Here is a 22,899-nt window from a genome sequence, read left to right on the forward strand (position 1 = left end):
GTTTCTTATAGACAAAATATGGTGGGATTGTGGTTGCTAATCCACTCTCGTATTTGCTTTGGCTTTATGGCTGAATTCATCCCTTTCACATTCAAAGTCATGATGACTACCTGTGTATTCCCCATCATTTTGAGTTTTCGCTTCTTGTCCTGCCCTTTCTTCTTTTGTTATTTCCTTCTACACCAGTATTCTGTTTTTAATCAGTCCCCCTAATCCCCAAACTTATTTTACTTTCCTCCCCCCCTTCTCATTCCTCTCTTAATTTTCTTTTGGGGTCTTTTTGAGCTACCACACACACACACTCTCCCCCTTGTATTGCTTCCCTCCCCACCCTCCCTTTCTGCCCCTCCATTTTTATTCCCCTTTTGGTTTTTTGAGTATATGAAATTCCTTTCCACCTCTCTTTCCCTCTGCCCTCTTTAAAACTCCCCTCCCCATCCCATACCTTAGTTTTCCCCTCTCAGCTTCCCTATAGAGTAAAATGCTCTTCCCTCTCAGGATTGATTCCACTGAGAATAATGTTTGAGTGTTACCTTTTAGCACTCTCTTCTTCTCCATCTTATAGTTATATACTTTCCCTCCCACTCCCGTCTGCCTTATTGTGTAATATAGATTATCCACATTTTCTTATTCCTTCCAAATTTATTTTGGTGTCATTTTCTCCCCACCCCTTTTTTTATTCTTCTTTTTTTAATATATGATTTTAAACCACTTAGTACCCCAATTTCTACCTATGGATAATTCTTCTAACTACTATAATAGTAAATACAGTTTTTTCAAAGTTACAAATAACATTTTCCATATAGGAACATAAACAATTTGGCCTTATCTGAGGCCCTTAGAGAACAGAAAAATAAGACTCCTCTCTTTCTTATTTACCTTTTCATGTTTGTTGTGCTTTTTGCATTTTGATGTCAAATTTTCTGTTTAGTTCTGGTCTTTTCTTTACAAATATTTGGAAGTCTTCTATTTCGTTAAAAGCCCATACTTTCCCATGGAAGTATATAGTCCTGGGAGTTGGAGGCCATTTCCCTGTTCCTGCCTGATCAGATGTCTAAGTGAGGAATGGGAGTGATCTTTGTATTGGACTCTGAAGAGGTTTTAGCCCTGAGGATATTTTTCCCAGTCCTCTAGAGTGTCTAGCTGCTCTTAGTGGCAGGTCCATCCCCTAAGAACTTGAAGATTGCCACCCCCTCTCCGCAAGCTCTACTGCACCTCATCTCCAAGTTTCCTCTGCCTCCTGCTATGCTTAGAGTTGCTGTACTTATGGGCAGATACAGCCCCTGAGAAATTAGAGAATGCCTGGAAGAGGTCTGGGTGTGGAGTGTAGGGAGGTCTCTGTATTGAGCACTGGAGAGGTTTTAGCCTGAGGGCTTTTTTTTTGGTTTTCTGTGGCATTTTGCTGTCAGCAGCCCACTCTCCCCAATCTCCACCAAACCCTATCTCCACGTTTCCTCAGTCTCCCAGTATTCTGAGTCTAGTTTCTCTTAGAGGAAAGTCTATGTTGATCTCAGTCAGCCTCCCTCTTACAACTTAGGAGTTTGTCCCTTACTCGCTCTGACTCTGGAAACTTAGGTGAAGTGGGGGTGGGGTGATGAGCTTGCCCCTTAGTGGGGGAAATTTCTCCACCTTTTACCATGGAAATGCCTTAACTTTGCCTACCTTCTGTGCTATGTCGTACTGTGGAAGTCTTTCGCTTCTTTGATTTTGATTTTGTCGTTTTGAGGAATGGTAGAGAGGAGAAGTAGAGTCTTGCTTTTACTCTGGAGCCATCTTGACCCGTAAGTCCCTGGATATATGATTTAAAGACTGATACCACAACTCCAAGTTAGGGGAACACAAAATAGTTTCCCTTTGGATAAGGGAAGTATTTATGACCAAACAAGAAATAGTATTATAAGATGTAAAATGAATAATTTTGATTATGTTAAATTAAAAAAGCTTTTGTAAAAACAAAACTAGTATAACCAAGTTTAGAAGTGAAATAGGTGCGTTACATAAGGGTTTAAATATACACACACACACACACACATATATATATATATACACATACATATACATATATATATATATAACAAAATAACAGATTTATTTAACTCAAGGGGAAAAGGAAATGGGATCAGGGAATAACTAACTTTATTCGAAAATCAGAGACTAAAACCCTAACAACGTTTTATAAATCTTCTAAACTAACTCCTTAATTACTAATTAATATTGGGGAGTGTTTGGAAGGAGTTAAAACAAACAAGGGCCTAAATTAAAAGAAACATGATTTCCTAACAATGTTGAATTTCATCTAGTAATTTCATTCAAGTGATGCTTTTTAGATTGAACATGGCCTTTTAACTTCTTGGGTACATGATGCTCATTGCATAAGTTCCCTTATCTCAGCTTTGCCTTTTGATGAAATGAAAGATTGAAAAGAATTTTCCTAAAAAAATTGGTTTATGGCAGATACCAATGACTATAATATCAACTCTTAAGTAAGAAAGATGATGAAAAATGTCTGCAAGTGGGTGTCTCAGTGGATTGAGAGCCAGGCCCAGAGACGGGAGGTATGTGAATTCCACCAATTTCACCAAAATATAACATTCTAAAGTTAATTCCATACTATGGGATTTCTTGATGGATGGTGACTGGGAAAATATCTCCTTGGCTAAACGGACTGACGATCCAAACCTTTTAGTTTATGGGAAAGTCAGAGAAGAAGAAAAGTCAAAAAGACTAATTTCATATGCTTCAGGAATAGAACTTCTGGAGAGAAGAAAAGAACAAATGGACTTCTTTAGTGTCAATGCAATGTCCCTGAACAATCTACAGGGATCTAGGAGAAAAAATACTATCCACAAGCAGAGGACAAACTGTGGGAGATTGAGGAGAGACTCTAAATGAACACCCTAATGCAAATACCAACAACATGGAAATGGGTTCAGATCAAGGAAACATGTGAAACCCAGTGGAATCGCACGTTGGTTATGGGAAGTGGGGTGAGGGGAGAAGGAAAAGAAAATGATCTTTGTTTTCAATGAATAATGTTTGAAAATGACCAAATAAAATAATGTTTAAAAGTAAAAAAATAAAATGTTTTGCACACACAAAAAAATGAAAATAAAGTTAATTCCATACTATGAGGTTTCTTGATGGATGGTGAATGGGAAAATCTCTCCTTGACTACTGGGACTGAAGATCAAAACCTTTTAGTGTATAGGAAATTCAGGGAAGAAGAAAAGTCAAAAAGACTAATTTCCTGTGCTTCAGTCATAGAACTTCTGGAAAGAGGAAAAGAACATCACTGATCTTCAGAGACAAATAGATCCAATCCCGCCTCAGTCGGTATTTTTATTTTTATTCTCTTCTCTCTTCTGTTTAGAGATTTGGTCCTGGGAGATGCCATTGAGATATTTGTTCCCTAATATGACATTCAAGTAATTTCACCTCCCTTGGTTGGGTCCTCATCTGGATAAGGAGGATGATGGAATAGATAGCACCCGAGGTGCTGTCTAAGCTATAGATCCATTTAGGGTTGAAATATAATGGACTGGGTGGAGAGGGAACTGAGAGAGAACTTTTAGGTTGCATATTAGAAATGTTGGCAGTGACTGAAAGGAGAGAGGGATAGCTTTCTTCAGAAAAGAATGATATAGGTTAGGGATGGAGAGTGGCTGGGGGAGATGGAGAGCATGGTCCACATGCAAGAACACTGGGAACATATGCTTATTTTCCCCACTTATCATCAAAAATCATTGACTTGGTCCTTCCATGTCCATGACCTTCTCATCTTATTTTTCTCCTTTTTCTGGTTAGATTCCTAGTGAAGAGTATTGGCAATAGTTGTTTTCATTTCTATTCTTCTCCTTGTAATTATTTAGTCTTCTTTGAGCACATGATTCAATGAAATAATTCAATGAAAAATTCTCTTTACAAAGTTACTAACCATATTTTAATTGTGACATCAAGTGGCCTTTTCTCAATCCTTGTCCTTAGAAAAAATGCTTGCACAGCAGTCCTTTGAATTTTTTTGTGTTACTAATACCTTTTTCATCACTTTCATAAGTGTAATCATTAAAGTAAATCAAGCCTAGATCTGTACCGTATTTGTGCCAGATTCCATGATATAAATGTTCAGACTGAAAATGTATTATGGGCTCTTATATATATGGATATAAGTTTGTCTGTCTGTCTATGTCTCTAGCTGTGTGTCTCCCCATGCATGGTTGGTCATTTCATTGCCATGCAGGCAAGTACTTCTATGACATTTATTGTCCAAAAAGGATGCTGCAAAATCTTGAAAAGTTTATGCCAGAAAATGTTTTTCTCCTTCCGTGATCCACGTATCACCTGCTTTTCTATCCTTCATTCTCCTTCAGGTCCTATAGCCAGTCAGGTGCCAGGTTTTATATTAACCCCATGAACATTCATCTGCTTTTCTCCACTCATATAACCTCATCCCTGCTCCCATTGCATCCCATTGAGAGAAATGGACAGAGAGAGAGAGAGAGAGAGAGAGAGAGAGAGAGAGAGAGAGAGAGAGAGAGAGAGAGAGAGCTGCCCCCCAGGGATTGATATTAATTGATTCCGAGTTCTTTGTTCCATGGTGCACATGAGTCAGGTGAGACCACTGCCAGTACCTGAGAGATCTTCCTCCAACGTTATCCTTGACTGTTCTGCTTCATTAAGCTCTTAATTATTTTTACTGCTTTTAGAGTTAACTCAGAGTCATTATTTTTCTGGGGGGTGGATTTGGAGAGTGAGGTAACTCCATTAAACCACCTTCCCATAATCCTCTGACAATTTTTTAAACTTTGATGTAAAATTTTGACTCCCAATTTTGAATCTAAAGTTTTCACATCTCAGCTTCCATATTTTAGCTTCAAGTTCTGATTCTGAATTGTCTTTTTGACTCCCAAACTGTTTTCAACTTTTAACATCTTCTTTGCCAAATCTTGATGCCAACTTTTTGATCCCAATATTTTTGTAAACTGCTACCTTCCATGTCAGAATCAATACTCTATATTGGTTCCAAGGCAGAAGAGTGGTAAGGGCTAGGCAATGGGGGTTAAATGACTTGCTTAGGGGTCACACAGCTAGAAAGTGTCTGAGGCCAGATTTGAACCAGAACCTTACATTTCTAGGCCTGGTTCTCAATCTACTGAGTAACCTAGCTGCCCTCATTCACCCCAACATTTTGACATTTTCTTTCCCAAGATCTTGGCATGGCCACCATACCCCCCAAGCTCAGGCAAACTGTAAGCAGGGAATTTCTTTTGCTCCCTTCTGTCCTTGTGACTTCTAATCCAATAACATTTGATAACTTGTAGAAGACCTGGAGAGAATTATCATCCTTGGATAGTCCTTTAAATCTGAGGTGGATATAGAGATGCACCTCCACACCTTGATACCATCGGACTGTATCTCAAATATCATCTATCCTCTAAACTATGAGGGTCATCCCTTATGTGTCCAGGCAGACCCAGTCAGATGACCGAATCCCTGACTGAATGCCTGAGTGTTTACCACTCTAGAGTCACTATGACACAGTATCACGTTCCCGCTGCTATAAAGAGTATATAATCCCCAGAATTGATGGTTTCTCGGAGAAGCCTTTCATCTTGCTGTTTCACCTATACTATCCTCCTGGCCAGATTCAACATTACTTTCTAAATTTTCTCCTTTTACTTTTGCGCTAAGTTTTGGCATCTTGTATTCTTCAAAGGTTATCCTTCATGAAACTTGGGGGTTCATCTCTAGTACCCCAAAACAATCTGACATTTCATTCCTATAATTTACTTGCAAGTTTACCAAATTCACATCCAAATATTGACTCTGAAATTTTCACAATTGAAGTCCCAAATGTTTTTATTAGCCACTTCTGAATTTAGACACTAAGATGCTTGATTACATGGGTCGAGGGGAATATGATTGGGAATGGGGACTCTAAATGAACATCCTAGTGCAAACATCAACAACATGGAAATAGGTTCTGATCAAGGACACATGTAAAACCCAGTGGAATTGCGTGTCAGCTACAGGAAGGGGGTTGGGGAGGGTGGGAAAGCATATGATTCTTGTAACCAAGGAATAATGTTCTAAATTGACTAAATAAAAAAAATGGATCTGAACTCTGGGAGACAACATCTCCCAGGACTCTCTACCCCAACTTCCTCAGACACATCCCACTTCCTTTGTGGGAGATGTCTGAGAAAGTATAAAAGAAGAGAGAAGTGTGGGTTTTTGTGCCTTTTCCCAGGAAAGAGCCTTTGGTCCCTGCATTGCTGCCAGAGATCACATTTTCTCTAGCTTTCCCAAACCTTTATTTTTCTAACCCAAACAAGCCTACCTACCCCTAGAGTCTGACTTGATTTAATTTAATTCCCTTGCATAACTACACTAGAAACGAAAGCCTGGTCAATTTCCCTACAGGGACTGGGGGAGACCCAGCTACCTTCCTTTTCCTTCCTTTTCCCCTACCTTTCCCTCCAGTTTTCCCATCAACACTATGAATATTTTTGTACAACCATTTATTATGATCGCTGTGAGGTATAAACCAAGTAGTGATATTGCTGGATTAAAGGGCATGCATTCTTCAAGGCCCTTTTGAATGATTCAAAATTGCCCTGCAGAATGGTTGGATCAATTCACAACTCCACCAGCAATACATTAGTGTCCCAATTTTGCCACATCCCCTCCAACATATATTATTTTCCATTCCTGTCATATTGACCAATCTGCTAGGTGTGAGGTGGTATCTCAGATATTTTGATTCACATTTCTCTAATTAGGATGGATGTACAACCCTTACTTTCTGTCTTGTTAAAGCGGGTAGGCCGGCTGGCAGCCTTCTCACAAATAGGAAAGATAGAAAGAAAACTGCCCTTGGGGGAAGGACTACAGTCGAGGAGATGGACAAGAAACAGGCAGACACACACGTAATATTTGCCTATGGAGCTCCACAGTAAAAGCCCCGACCACTTAGCTATCAGGAGGACATGATACCACTAAGCAGTCCCAAATAAACAATATGTGGACACAGGAGTATAGAGATTAGCTGAGAGGAAAAGCCATGATCCCTTGCAGCCTGGGCTGCAGGCACAGATCAATCCGGCTTGAGGAGAGGAGATCATGAAAGAATTCACTGGTTCCTTAGAGCTGGTACTCTAAGAAATTGAGGAGGAAAGGTCTTTCAGGAAGAGAGAGAGATAGAGAGGGAGGAAGTTAAAGATGGAGCTTGGCCTGAGCTCCAGGAAAGACAGACATAGGTGAGAGGTGATGTGGCAAAGAGGGCTGGCCTTCTGTGGAGCTCCTATTTATTTCCTTTGAGATGCAAATGTGCACAATACATAGGGATGAGTGCAAGCTTATTATCATTGGTCACTTGTAAATTACGACAAGGTATAGGTGTGGTTTGTCTCAGGCCAGGTGAGCACACTAACCTGGGGGAAGCTGGGATCAAGGGTTAGAGGCTTTACTAGCCATGCGCAAGACTGAGCATGCTCTCTTCTAAGACAATCTTTACATTCTAACTGTTTCCCTTGTCCCTAGATAGGTGTGGACTGCTACACTTGGACTCAATACTGTGTATTGGTTCTAAGGTGGAACAGTGGTAAGGGCTAGACAATGGGGCTTAGGTAACTTATCCAGGGTCACCCAGCTAGGAAGTGTCTGAGGCCAAATTTGAGTACAGGACTTCCTGTTTCTGGGAGTGGTTTTCAATGCACTGAACTCTCCAACTTCCCAGTCATGTGACTATACATCGTTTTTTATTTCATCATCTGAAAACTGCCTATTCATGTCCCATGACCATTTGCCAATTAGGAATGACTTGATTTCTTGTACATTTGAATAAGTTTGTTAAAAATTTGATAAATTAGACCTTTGTCAGATATTTTTGTTATACAATTTTCCCTAGTTTACTGCTTCCCTTTTAATTTTGGTTGCATTGGTTCTGTTTGTATAAAAATTTAACTTTATATAACCGAAATTATTCATTTTTCATCTTGTAATATTCTCTATCTCTTGTTTGGTTTTAAATTCTTTCATTTCCCATAGATCTGACAGGAATGCTGTTCTATGTTCACCTAATTTACTTAGAATTTCTCCTTTATACTTAAGTCATTTGCCCATTCTCAGTTTATCTTGGTATAGGTGTGCGATGTGGATCTGATCCTAATTTTTCCCATACTGCTTTCCATTTTCCCCAGCAGTTGTAGACAAATAGTGAGTTCTTGTCCCAAAAGCTGGGATCTTAGGGTTTATCAAACACTTCCTTGCTGAAATCATTTACCTCTAGTCTATTCCATTGATCCATCCTTCTATCTCTTAGCCAGGGCTATATTCTTCTTCTAAAATGTATTTTGGTTTGGAATATTTTTCCATGGTTACAAGATTCATGATTCCCCCTCCTCACTTCCCCCCTCCCAGATCTGACAAGCACTTCCACTGGGTTACACATGTATCATTGTTCAAAATCTATTTCCATGTTATTCATATTTTCAATAGAGTCATCTTTTGATGTCAAAACCCTAATCATATCCCCAAACTCTTTGACAAAAGAAACAAAGAAGGACTATTACCAGACCTTGAAAAGAATACTAGCAAAAAGACTCAAGGAAGTTATCCCGAAGATTATTCACTATGATCAGGTGGGATTTATACCAGAATGGTTTAATATTAGGAAAACTATCCACTTAATTGACCATATCAATAACCAAACCAACAGAAATCACATGATTATCTCAACAGATACAGAAAAAGTCTTTCACAAAATACAACACTCATTGCTATTGAAAATACTAGAAAGTAGAGGAGTAGAAGGGCCTTTGCTAAAATTGATAAACGGTATATATTTAAACCAATCAGTAAGCATCATCTTCAATTGGGTCAAGTTAGACGCCTTCCCAGTAAGATCAGGAGTGATGCAAGGATGTCCTTTATCACCTCTGTTATATAACGTTGTACTTGAAACACTAGCTATAGCCATTAGAGAAGAAAAAGAAATTAAAGGGATTAAAGTAGGCAATGAGGTAACTATACTATCACTTTTTGCAGATGATATGATGGTCTACTATAGGAATCCTAGAGAATGAACTAAAAAGCTAGTAAAAATAATCAACAACTTTAGCCAAGTTGCAGGATACATAATAAACCCACATAAGTCATCAGCATTTCTATATATTTCCATCACAACTGAGCAGCAAGGGTTAGAGAAATTCTATTTAAAATCACTCTAGACAATATAAAATATTTAGAAATATATTCACTAAGACAAACACATGAATTATATGAACACATCTACAAAACACATTCCACACACTTAAAACTAGTTCTGTAGAATTATAAAAAAAAAATTAATGGCTCATGGTTAGAAAGAGCGAATATAATAAAAATGAGAATCCTGCCCAAGTTAATTTACTTATTTAGTGCCATACCTATCACCCTACCAAGAAACATTTTTATAGAATTATAACAAAGTTAATTTGGAAGAACAAAAGATCAAGAATATCAGGGGAACTAATGAAAAAAATGTCATGAATGGAGAACTAGCAGTATCAGATCTTAAACTATATTATAAAGTAGTGATCATGAAAATGACATGCTAGTGACTAAGAAACAGAAGGAAGGACCAAGGGAATAAACTTGGGGTAAATGACCTCAGTAATATAGTGTATGATAAATATCCCAGCTTTGAGGACAAGAATCCACTCTTTGACAAAAACTGATGGGAAAACTGGAAAACAGTATGGGAGGGGACAGCTGGGTGATTCAGTGGATTGAGAGTCAGGCCTAGAGAGCAGAGGTCCTAGGTTCAAATCTGGCCTCAGACACTTCCCAGCTGTGTGACCCTGGGCAAGTCACTTGACTCCCATTGCCTAGCCCTTATCACTCTTCTACCTTGGAGCCAAAAGACAAATTATTGACTCTGAGACAGAAGGTAAGAGTTTTTTTAAAAAAAAATAGCACTATGGTAGAGATTAAGTTTAGATCTACATCTTACACTGTAACCGTGAAAATGTGGTTTGCCAAGACTGTATATTGCCAAAACTGTAAAGGTTTTGGCCAAACTGTAAAGATGACTTAAAATCTAAAAATAAGTGGTCACCATGGAAAAATACCCAAATATGAATATACCCAAGTCAGCTGGGTTTTATGGAGGTTTTAATTAATATAAATGAAGGAATTAAGGGAAGGAGAGACAGAGAGAAAGATAAAATAGTCGCAAGAGCCTAGGCCAGAGCCTAAGGGAGAGCAAGTCAGTCTTTATCACTCACCACAAGATTGCTTTCAAGCAAGCTCCAAACCTCTGAACTCCCACCCCAACTAACTTCCAATCCAAAAACTCCCTCCAACTCAATAAGTCCCTTCCTTTTAAAGAAATTTTCTCTTATGTCACCTCCTCTAAATTTTCACTTTTACCAATCACAGTAGACACTTTTCCCCAGCACTGCCCATTCTTAGTTCTCATTTTCTTTTGTTCTCACCTTCTCTGGTTAGATAAAATCTATTGAGTACTTCACACCTCTTTTGTTAAGCTTGTCTTTTGTAAGTTGCTTGACCTTTTAGGTACTAATTTTACTTTTATATGTACTGAGCACCATTTTGTATTAGATCTAAAAATAGACCTAGCTTAAGGTTTGAGCTTCACTATAAGTATGAGTTAGGGACTTTTCATTGTTCAACCAGGAGTTTTCAACTTCATCTTGCCCTAAGGCACAGTCTGAGTAGGGTGGAGTAATTCTAAAAGTTCTCAATACATTCCTGATCAAGTATCTCCATTGTCAAAATAGGGGAAAAACTTAACCAAATCTTCTAAGGTACAGTCTGAGCAGTTTTAAGAGTCACAACACCCTATACTAAATTTAAAATGGGTAAATGACTTAAATATAAAAAAGGAAATTTTAAGTAAATTATGTGAACATAGAAAAGTATACTTGTCAGATCTATGAGAAAGTAAAGCTTTCAAGACCAAACAAGAGATAGAGAATATTACAAAATGTAAAATGAATAATTTTGATTACATTAAATGTTTTTGTACAAACAAAATCAATGTAACCAAAATGAGAAGGGAAGCAACAAATTGAAAAAAAATCTATAACAGAAACCTCTGACAAAGGTCTAATTTCTCATATTCATAAGGAGTTAAGTCGATTGTAAATCAAGCCATTCTCCAATTGATAAATGGGCAAGAGACATGAACAGGCACTTTTTAGATAATGAAATCAAAAGTATCAATAAGGACATGAGTTCTAAATCTCTCATAAGTAGAGAAATGCAAATCAAAACACCTCTGAGGTACCACCTCACACCTAGCAGACTGGCCAATAGGGCAACAAAGGAAAGTGATAAATGTTGGAGGGGATGTGACAAAGGAGTTGTGATTTGATCTCACCATTCTAGAAGGCAATTGGAACTATGCCCAAGGGCTTTAAAAGACTGCCTGTACTTTGATCCAACAATACCATTACTGGGTTTTTACCCCAAAGAGATAATTAGGGAAAAGACTTGTACAAAAATATTTATAACTGCGCTCTTTGTAGTGCCAAAAAAAATTTGGGAAACTGAAAGTATTTAAAGATTCCAGTTTACATAAGATTAGTACCTGATCAAATCTTAAGTAACCTTTTGTTCTTAGAGGTTTTCCAATTGTATCAGAGACCTCTTCCCAGGTAGCTCAGACCAAGGCTAGAGTTAAACTTTTGTATCCATTGTAAAGCATCAGACTTTCCCTGGCAATCCAGGCCTGGACTCCTCATTTCCTTGAGGTCATTGTAAAGCTAATCAGTCATCATTCCCTGTCTTTTATTCCCCAACAGCTATATAAGACCCTCAAGTTTTATTACTCTTTGGAAAATTTCTGGGTTGGGGAATATTTTCCAAGAGACACTGTTCCCAGAGTCTCAGAGCTTTGACTCTGTGTGGTATGAAGGTCTTGACTCTGGGTGGTCGAGGAATCTTGAGCACACTCTGGTCCCGATTAAAGACTTGGCCTTTCTAACTGCTTTAGTGTTTGTGTGTTTTCCAAAATTGACACCTGGAACCAAACCTTCATCTCATTTCCTAGTCTGCAGCTTGATACTCAGGTGCCCCCAGAGTTCTATTTTCTTATTTGAAAGTTAGTACAGTACCTGTTACAAAGTAAGTACCCAATAAATAGCACAATTCTGTCTGTCTATCTATGTATCTGTCTATCTATTTGTCTCTCTGTCTGCGGTTTATTCTTGTCTCTTTGTTCATCTCTCTGTCTGTCTGCCTGTCTTTTCTTTAGTCTGGCATTTTAAGTTAGTATTGTGTAATTAGAATTTTGAACCTCAGGATTTGCTTTCCCAGCATCCCACTTTTGTTTTGTTACATTCATCAGTTTTGGGGATAAAGTTTGTGTGGGACACACACCCTCTCTTCTCTTTTCCTGTGAACGTGGCTGGGAAAGCTGGCTGTACTTAGCCTATTACTTTTGTCCTTTTATTCCTTCTGCTTCAAGTAATAATTATTAAATCTTATAAAATCTAATTCTTGGAGTCATTGGATATTGATTTAAATTTACAGTATCAAGATTTTCCTGTATTTGAATAACGTGACACTGTTTGTGACCTTGGGCTAGTCACTACCCCCCACCTCCTCCCACACCACTAGGAATTGGGGCCGTCTTTTTCTTTACAAGCAGCAAAAAGCTGAGTGGAGGCTCAGTGGGTCCCTTTCCCCACCAGACCTCCCCTCTTGCTCCCTCCCCCAAAATTTTGGATGAGAGATAAAGAGTATACTCACCAGGACAGTACTTTTCTAGAAGTCACAAAAAGAATACACTCACCAGGACAGTACTTTTCTCGTAGTCACAGCTCTTCCAAGGGAACTATTGTCTTCCTCTGCCTCCACATTCTCTCCTGGCTGGCTCTGCTCTTCCCTGAGCTTCAGAAATGTGGAATTAAGACCAGCTTCTGTGAAGTCACTGGCTCTGTTACCAAACATTCCCTTGTTGCTATGACAATAATGCCCAAACAAACCTCACTCTCAGCCAGGTGAGGCTTGTCACCCTTGACACTGTACTCTCCTAAGAGGAAGTTGGGTAACTGAGTGAATTTACCCCTCTCACTGCCATCTCCTTGACCACAGAGAGAATCCAGTGTCCTCTTTGTCACCAGGGCTCCCCTCATCCCTGGTTTCTTGCTATTCTCTCACCTATGCCTCTGCTTCTCTTCCTTATTAAACTCTTGCAGACTCAGTTTCCTTATTTTTTCATTTGAAGGAGTTTAGTCAATTTAGAACATTATTCCTTGGTTATAATAATCACATTATTTCTCTCTCTCCCCTCCTCCCACTCTTCCCACAACCAACACACACATTCATTGGGTATTACATGTGTCCTTGATCTGAACCCATTTTTCATGTTGTTTACACTAGGATGTTCATTTAGAGTCTACATCCCCAACCATATCCCTATGACCCATGTATTCAAGCAGTTGTTTTTCTTTGGTATTTTTACTCCCACACTGTTTCCTCTGGGTGTGGATTGTGGTTTTTCTCATAAATTCCTCCTAGGTGTTCAGGATCACTGTACTGCCACTAATGGAGAAATCCATTACCTTCGATTGTACCACAGTGTATCAGTCTCTGTGTAACTATGGGAGTGGAAACACCGAGGAAAAGCAACTGCCTGAATACAGTGGTTGAGAGGACATGACAGAGGAGAGACTCTAAATGAACACTCTAATGCAAATATTATCAACAAAGCAATGCGTTTAAATCAAGAACACATCTAATGCCCAGTGGATTTACGCATCGGCTATGGGGGTTGGGGGGAGGAAAAGAAAATGATCTATGTCTTTAACGAATAATGCTTGGAAATGATCAAATAAAATATATTTAAAAAAAAAGAAAATGATTTTTGCATCCAAGAAATAAAGTGTGAAATTGACCAAATAAAAATAATGTTTTTTTTTTAAAAAAGAGTGATAGCTTGGTCTCCTCATTCCCTATTTTAATACCTTCAATTTCTTTTTCTTCTCTAATTGCTTCAGCTAATGTTTCTAGTACAATGTTAAATAATAGAGGTGGTCTTATTGGGAAGGCTTCTAGTTTGTCCCCATTGCAGATGATGATGTTCCCTGGTACTGTGTATACTTGGCATTCCCACTTTTCTGTCATTCCTGGTCTTTACTCAATCTTTTTTGTTGCCTCCCTCCTCTTTCCAAGGACCAGGACAGAGATTCCTTGAATTAATAATAATGACAGAAGAATTCATTTTTCTGAGATGGAGAAAACCTTACCAAAGCTGTATAGGGAATGCCAATGCTGATTATTCTCATTTTTAAAATAAGGAAACTTGAGTCTGAAAGAGGTTAATAGGCAAGAAAGGCAGAGGCATAGATGAGAGAATAGCAATAAACCAGGGATGAAGGGAGCCCTGGTGACAAAAAGGACACGGGATTCTCTCTGTGGTCAAGGAGATGGCAGTGAGAGGGGTAAATTCACTCACTTACCCATGGTCCTCTTTGGAGAGTGCAGTGCCAAGGGTGACAAGCCTCACCTGGCTGAGATTGAGGTTTGTTTGGGCCCCATTGTCACAGCAACAAGGGAATGTTTGGCAACAAAGCCAGTGATCTCACAGAAGCTGGTCATAGACCCACCTTCTTGAAGCTCAGGGAAGAGCAGAGCCATCCAGGAGAGAATTTGGAGGAAGAGGAAGACAATAGATTCATTGGAAGAGCTGTGAGTCCTAGAAAACTACTGTCCCGGTGCGTGTACTCCTTAGCACTCATCCAAAAATTTGGGGGAGTGAGCAAGAGGGGAGGCCTGCTTGTGAAAGGGACCCACTGAGCCTCCACTCAGCTTTTTGCTGCTTGTAAAGTAAAAGACTGCCACCAAGCCCTAGTGGTGTGGGAGGAGGTGGGGGGCGGGGTGGTAACTAGCCCAAGGTCACACACAGTGTCACATTATTCAAATACAGGAAAATTTTAAATTTAAATGTAAATTTAAATTAATATCCAATGACTCCAAGTCATTATTATATATTTTATAAGATTTATTAGTAATCACTTGAAGCAGATGGAATACAAGGAAAAAAGTAAAAGGCTAAGTATAGCCAGCTTTGTAATTAAACTCCATAAAAGGTTGACTGCTGACTTGAGTTTTCATCAAGGAATTACATAGTTGAATTCCTTGGTGACCTTAAATTAATATATATCAGTCTTTTAAGGGATTTACTTGTCACACACCCTAGCTTCTAGCTATGATTGTATCTTGTCAGTGTAGTTTGATCACTCCCATTTTCCTTGTAGCCATAGTGATGTCAATCATCTTTCCCTGCCCCTGGATTTCCCAAAGGGTCTAGAGGTTCCCCAAGTTCTTTTTTTCCCCAGAGTCCATCCTGAGTCGGTGGCACTCCCAGGGGCTAGTGACCAGGATATCTTGACTCTGTGCAGTCATGGGAAGCGGCTCTCTTGTCCTATTAGTAGCGCAAACCCCTTTTCCCTTCCTTGATTAAAGAGTGATTTTGACTATTTGATAGTTCTGAGTCCTTTCTAGTTGACACCATCAAGTCTCTCACAGACTTCCTCTGAATGTCTCACATAGATTCCTTCTGTCAATTTCAATCTCCAGGTTTTCTACCTTTTTCTTAAAGGTATAGCAACTATCCAAAGTATTTTGTTCTAATTTTTGGATAGAATTCAGATAGAATTATTTTGTTATTATATCCAATTCTTTGCAGAACAAATAAAAGCACTGCCTTTTGCAACTGACTTAAAGAGTCTCTGAAATGTGATTTTAATGTCTTCTGCTACAACTTTATATTTTGAAAGGTTTTCATCCTAAATGTTTTGGACATTGAGTATTTAGTGGCTTAATGAATTAAATGATTCTTTTATTCATTTTTATTAAATATTTATCTTATCATAATTATCTTGCTTTTATTAAATATTTTTACTTTTCAGTGAACAGATCATGAGGAAATTGTGGGTAAGCAACATCAACTTTTGTAATGCTATTCCATTTCCGCTAGAGTTTTTTGAATTCTGAAGGAAATGTAGGATTTGTGTTTGTAGTCTGGGATTTATTGTCCCTTGGTGAATAAAGGATAGTAATCTTCTGCTGTATAATTCCAGGTACATGCTTATATAAGTAAGTATCCAGTGGATACTGAGTGACTGTAATCTACAGTGATAGATTGTGCATGCTTTGTTTTTTTTTTTACCACTTTATTCCAAAATCCAAACTGATCAGTAAATCTCATGTCCTTAAGGAAAATCTTTTCATTAACCTAATCTGGAATTGCAAGGAAAAGTCCTTTCACATCTCTAAATAAATCTATATCACTCAGCATTTGTTTGATGCTTCTTTTCTGACATATTATTTGAATGCATGAAGATTTTCTATGTGGAAGATCTTTTTTTACTATGTTTGTGGATCTTGGTAGTTTCAGAGTGTGAACCTTAAAAGTTCTCAGACCCTACTTCATAAGGTTAGGATTGTGAACCTTGAAAATTCCCCATTGGGACCATTCCCCATTGGGACCAATTCTCCATTTGGGCAGTGAAGCTACTTAGATCAGGAATGTGAGACCTGTACTCCACCCCTACTTAAGTCTGCCCTAGGGGAAGATAAAGTTGTAAACTCCTTGCTGAACAATGAAAGATGCTTAAACCCATAGGTATAGTAGGACAAAAGTTCTTAAGCTATGCGTATTTGGGGTTTATTGAATAATTGGGACAAAAGGGTGCTAAGTACCTATAAAGGTCAGACAACTGGTGAACTTACAAGGAGCAAAGAGGTGAAAACTTACTCAGAGATTCTAGTCTACTCAGGTGTGAATTACTCAAAAAGATTAGTCTACTCAGGTGTGAACCAAGAATGGTCTGTGCTTTGAAAAATGTCTACTGTGATTGGTAGATATAAGGACTTAGGGGAGGTGACATAGGAGAAAATGCCCTTTAAATAGGAGCTCAGATTCATTCAGATGGTGCATTCAGATTGAGGATTGAGCTGGTGGAGGCAGCTGAGATGATGCTGACCTGGTGTCACTAGAATCCTTGCTTGGACAGATCTTGTGGTGAATGATTAAGGACTGACTGATCTTTCTCTTAAGGGCTTAGGCCTGGGTTGGCCAGGGCTGCCCTGGGCTGGCCTATCCTTTTCTCATTATTCCCCTTTTTCTCTCTTTCTCTCCTTTTCTTTAACTCCTCATTTGTATTAATTAAAATCTCTATAAAACCCAGCTGACTTGGGTATATTTAAATAATTGGGAATATTTCCCTGGTGACCCCCTTATATTTGATTTAAAAACGAAACACTGTCGTGAAAACATATTTCCTGAGGTCAAAACTTACTCATACACTCTTATATCTACGACAATTTAAGTCTTCCACTATTTAATCACTACAGTTTATGGCCTCAACTATTTTGATTATTACAAGAGGCCCTGTCTGGAAGTAAGCCATTTTTTTGGTTCCATTTGACAAATGTAGTAGCCTATACTCATTGCCAACCTTTAATATTGCTATTTGTTTTAATAGGTTTCTGTCAACTTCTAATCTGTGTTCATTCATTTTTTATTATGCATACTAAGAACCTCTTTCACTCTTTTTTCTGCCATTGGCAAGAAGTGCTTACCACTATAACATTGTATGGGTTTTTATTTATATATACATTCTAGATCCATTTTGGTACATTTTATAATGCTGAAGTTTTTTTAAACCCTTACCTTCCACTTTAGAATTAATACTATGTATTGCTTCCAAGGCAGAAGAGTGGTAAGGGCTAGGTAAGGGCTAGGTAAGGGGGTGGGGGGTAAGAGACTTGCCCAAGGTCATACAGCTAGGAAGTGTCTGAGGCTAGATTTGAACCTAGGACCTCTGGTCTCTGGGCCTGGTTCTCTACCCACTGGCACACCCAGCTACACCGCCACTCTCTTTTTAAAACATGTTAAGGCTGCTATCACATAGTTTTTAATTGCTCTAAATATGTCCTTCTTAATCTTTGACTTCAGGGAAATGGTCCGTTTCTTAAGTAACCTGACTTTTTTTCCTTGGTGTCCTTAGATTCATGTGTCTTGCCTGGAGAAGATCACCTTTTTTGCCAGTTTATTTCAACCTATTCTATTCTTCCTTAATGTACCTTAAGAATTTTACACTCATTGAATCCAAATGACATTTTGATCTTGTTAGAAAAAATTTCCATGAGATAAGTAAAGTGACTATTCTTTCCAGTGGAGCCACATAACTTGAGAGCTCATCTCTGTTTAGGAAATAATATGTTTTGGTTTGATTACCTCCTTTACTGGAAAGTCCAACTTGATTCTCTTTAGGAGTGATCATAATGTGTTTAGTGCTAGAGCAGACTTACATTAAATTGTCTTCCTGGAAGATTCCTCTTTTAGTATAAATTGTTGTTGATGTTTATTGTGTTGGTTGTATGTATTGGAGAACATCTACAACCATGTAGATATCAAGTACCACAGTGCCATTACTATGCTTGGGTGGAGTGTATATTTGCCTGAAGCAGCCCAGCGGGAGAGTGAGTGGGACACCTGACCAGAAGACATGAGTTTTCATAGAAATTTAAGCCAAGTCCAGATTCCTGTGTTTTAAGCAGTGGGGTTTGTGTGTATGTGTGGGGAGGTCCCTGCAGAATCAATTTCTTGCTGGATTTTGTTCTGCTCTTGGATTCTTTCTGTCAGGAATTCTGGAAAGAATTTGTTCTGATCCTGGGTAAAGAGGTGGAGGGTGGAGTGGGGACCATTTTGCCGAGGATCATGCCAACAGTTTCTTCTAGGAGAAAACCTTCAGGTATGAATCTGGTTTCCTGGTCTACATGCCTCTACGTTGGGGAAAAGAAGCTCTGCTAGACCAGGGAGAGTAAGAACAAGTTTCTGTGGGGTTTGGGAAAGGTGAAGGTCTACAGCCCTGACTTCTAATATTTTCAGAATTGAGAATGAAATCATTTTTGGCTTGTAGTTTATACCAGATATCTCCCTCAGGAAATGGGACTTCTCCCGCTACCTATCAATAACCCTTCCTGACACAAACTCCATGGCAATATCAACCCATGATGGCGTGTCCAAAGAAGAGACTCGAATATTCTCCTTTGATTTTCATGAGGTTGAGGAAGTTGATTTTTAATTTTTTTTGTTATTCCCACCTTTTAACCCACAAGCTACACTACTCAGAGAAAGTTTGAAGTCCCTGGTAGGGAAGGAATGAGGAGGTTTTCCCTTTTCCCCAAACCAAGCCTTTCGTCTGCTCTTTCAATTTTCTCCATTCTATTTTTCCCTGCCTCCTCAACCAATGCATTTGTCTTTCTCATGTCTTAATTTATTTTTTATATGATCCCTTCCTATTTCACTTACACCCTTACATTCTGCCTATGTAAACTCCTTCTAACTGCCCTAGTAACGATAATGATCTTAAGAGTTATGAAAACCATCTTCCTGCAGAGGTATGTGCACAGTTTAACCTCATGGACTGGCTTTTGAGATCTCTAGTTTACCCTTTTTCCCTTCTTTCCAGTTTTGTATTTGAGCCCACTTTTCCATTCAGCTCTGCTCTTTTTATCAGGAAGCGTTGAAAGTCCTCTATTTCATTGAATACCCATTTTTCCTGAGAAAGTATTATGCTCAGTTTTGCTTAATGACTCTTGGTTGAAAGTCTAGTTCTTTTGTCCCATGGAATATCATATTCTAGGCCCTCGGATCCTTTAATATAGAAGATGCTAACTCTTGTGTTATCTTGACTATGTCTCCATGATATTTAAATGATTTCTTTTTGGCTGTTGGAAATATTTTCTCATTGACCTGATGATTTTGGAATTTGGATATAATATTCACTGGGAGTTAAGCTTTTGGAATCTCTTTCAAGAGGTGATTGGCGCACTTTTAAAATGTTTATCTGACCTTGTGGTTCTGGAATATTAAGCTAGGTTTCCATTATCATTTCTTTTTCTTTCATTTTCTTTTTTAAATCATCCTGTTCATCACTCCTTAGAGTACAATAGTATTACATCACCATCACATACCACAGTACATGGACATCCCTTTAATTTCTATTTCTTTGTGACGATAAAAACAGCAGATATAATATCTTATATTATATAATATATTATATAATAATAATATATGTATATATAATAAATATTTTTTGTGCAAGGAAATCTCCCTCCCCCCTTTTATCTCTCCAGGATACAGATACAGTGGTGATATTATTGTATCAAAAGGTATGCATTATTTCCCTTTCAACATATTTCAAAATTGCCCTCCAGAATGATGGCTAAGTTCACAGATTCCACACTAATGCATGTGTTGCAATTTTGCCACATCCCCTCCAAAATTTATCATTTTCCTTAACTATCATATTGATCAATCTGATAGGCATGAGGTGGTACCTCAGAATTGTTTTACCTTGCATTTCTCTAATCAAGAGGAATTTAGAACATTTTAGTATGTTTTTTTTTAACCCTTCCCTTCTGTCTCAGAATCATTATTTTTTACTGGTTCCAGTGCAGAGGACGGTAAGGGCTAGGTAATAGGGGATAAGTGACTTGCTCAAGGTAACATAGCTAGGAAGTGTCTGAGGCCAGATTTGAGCCTGGTTCTTTAGGGATTGCAATTATATTGGAAATTATAGTGAAAATAAATAAAATGCAGATGATAATATTCATTAATATTGTATTCTGCAACTTTGTTAAAGCTATTATTTTCTGTTTTTGCTCTATCATTGTTGAATTATGAAAAGAATTAGGTAGGAAGTCCTTTTCTGTGTATTTTCCCAAATCATTTATACAATATTGGAATTAATTGCTCTTGAAATCTTTAGTAGTATCCACTTATGAATCCACCTAGCCCAAGGAATTTTTTTTCTTACAGGTTCCTTGATGATATATTCAATTTCTTGTTCTGAGATGGGAGCATTTAAGTATTCTACTTCCTCTTTTGTTAATCTGAGCAATTTATATTTTTGTGAATATTCATCCATTTCACGGAGATTGTTAGATTTATTTGCATATATTTGGGCAAAATATCACCTAAAGTTTTATTTAATATCCTCTTCATTGGTGGTGATTTAAGGCTTTTCATTTTTTATACTGATTATTGGATTTTTTTGTATGAATGTATTTGCTTACTTTGTGCCTTTCTCATTCCATTGTGAGCTTGTGGTGTGCAAGAGATGATCATTTTCCTCTTTTCTATCCCCAGAATCTAGCACAGAGCCTGGCACACAGCTTCTGTGTCTTAAATAATTTCTGATGAGTTAATATATTCTTGCATAGTTTTTTCATTCCTGGCTCCTTAGCTTGGCTTTTGTTGATATTTTGTATACAATTATACATGTACATCCTCTCCTAGACAGAAGCTCGGTACCTTTTTGTCCCTACTACCTATAGCAACCAGAGGCATTAATGGGTGCTCATGAAAAGTTTTTGAACAAATATTTAATTGGATTAAGCAGTTTCATTTAACTGTTTTCATTTTTATTTGTATTTGTAGCTGTATCTCTAGCTCTCAGAACAGGCTCAGGAAAGTAGTCATTTAGATTGTTTATTTTTTTAAAAAACTTTTTCATTGTAAATTAAGGTTTCAGGTTTTGACTGATTGACTTAAATAACATGGTCTTTTGGTTCCATCTGGTGTCCCTCCAGGATACTGCAATTCAAAAAAAAAAAAAATTAGGGTTTTTGCCCTCTTGTGGCCATCTCAGATACTGCAATTTTAGTCTGCCATCCTGTGTCCAAACGGCAGCATTACATTTCCACCCATTCTAAAACCAATTTTACTGGATTTTAGAACATGCAACAGTTGTTCTGATGAATCTGGCTTCTTGGCTTACACCGCTCCAAACAGCAAAACACTGTCAAAATGGGTATAATGTAGCCAAATGTAATTCTGAATTTAGGAAATGAAGTAGGAGGTTTAAGATTGAATTTAAATGTTAAGGCTAAATTACTAACACTGAAATAAGCCTCTCATATGAGATAACCTATAAATATGAATATCAATAAAGATAAATACGGTAGTGGTGAAGCCATCATTAAGCAGGTTTCATCCTACAGCATAACTTGCCCCTGCATATATTATTGATGCTTTCTACTCACAAAAGAAAAATGAGGAGATGACAAATGTAAGAGAATGGATGTGTTTAAGGTGGAGGTAAATGAATGACGCAAACATCCATGTGTGCCCAAGAGAATGGTGTGGTGAAGACTGCTCACAGCGGCTCCTACAAGCAATATCAATAATGATGATGTAGATACAGCACTGAATCAGGGCAGGCAACCAAAATAAACCATAGAAAAAGAACAAAGTAAATATCCCCAATTAAACACTAATTAGTAAATCCTAACCCTCAAAGCAGAAATTAATAAAATTGAAAGTAAAAGAACTACTGAATTAATAACTGAGAGGAGCTGGTTCAATGAAAAAATAGAGTATTGGTAAATTTGAGTTTTTTTAAAAAGGAAGAGAATCAAATGAATACTATCAAAAATTAAAAGGGCAATTTCACCTCTAATGAAGAGGAAATTTAAGCAATTGTCAGGATCCATTTTGCCCAATTATATGCATATAAATCTGATAATCTAGGGGAAATGGATGAAGATTTACAAAGATATAAATTGCCTGATTAAAAAAAGAGGAAATGCAACACTTAAATAAATAATCCCATCTCAGAAAAAGAAATTAAGCAAGGCATCAATGAACTCCCCAAGAAAAAAAATGACAAAAAGAGATGGATTCACAAGTGAATTCTATCAACCATTTATAGAATTATTAATCTTAATACTCTAAAAAAAAGTTGTAAATGTATAATATTCGATGTGCTTTTTCTACAAGCTTATCAGTGCCAATTTTTTCATATTTTTATTACATACTCCAAAAAGGAAAACTTAAGAGTATACTTTGCCCTTGCTCTATGTAGGTGTGTAATA

This window comes from Monodelphis domestica, chromosome X (assembly GCF_027887165.1).
Source record: "Monodelphis domestica isolate mMonDom1 chromosome X, mMonDom1.pri, whole genome shotgun sequence".
Classification (NCBI taxonomy): domain Eukaryota; kingdom Metazoa; phylum Chordata; class Mammalia; order Didelphimorphia; family Didelphidae; genus Monodelphis; species Monodelphis domestica.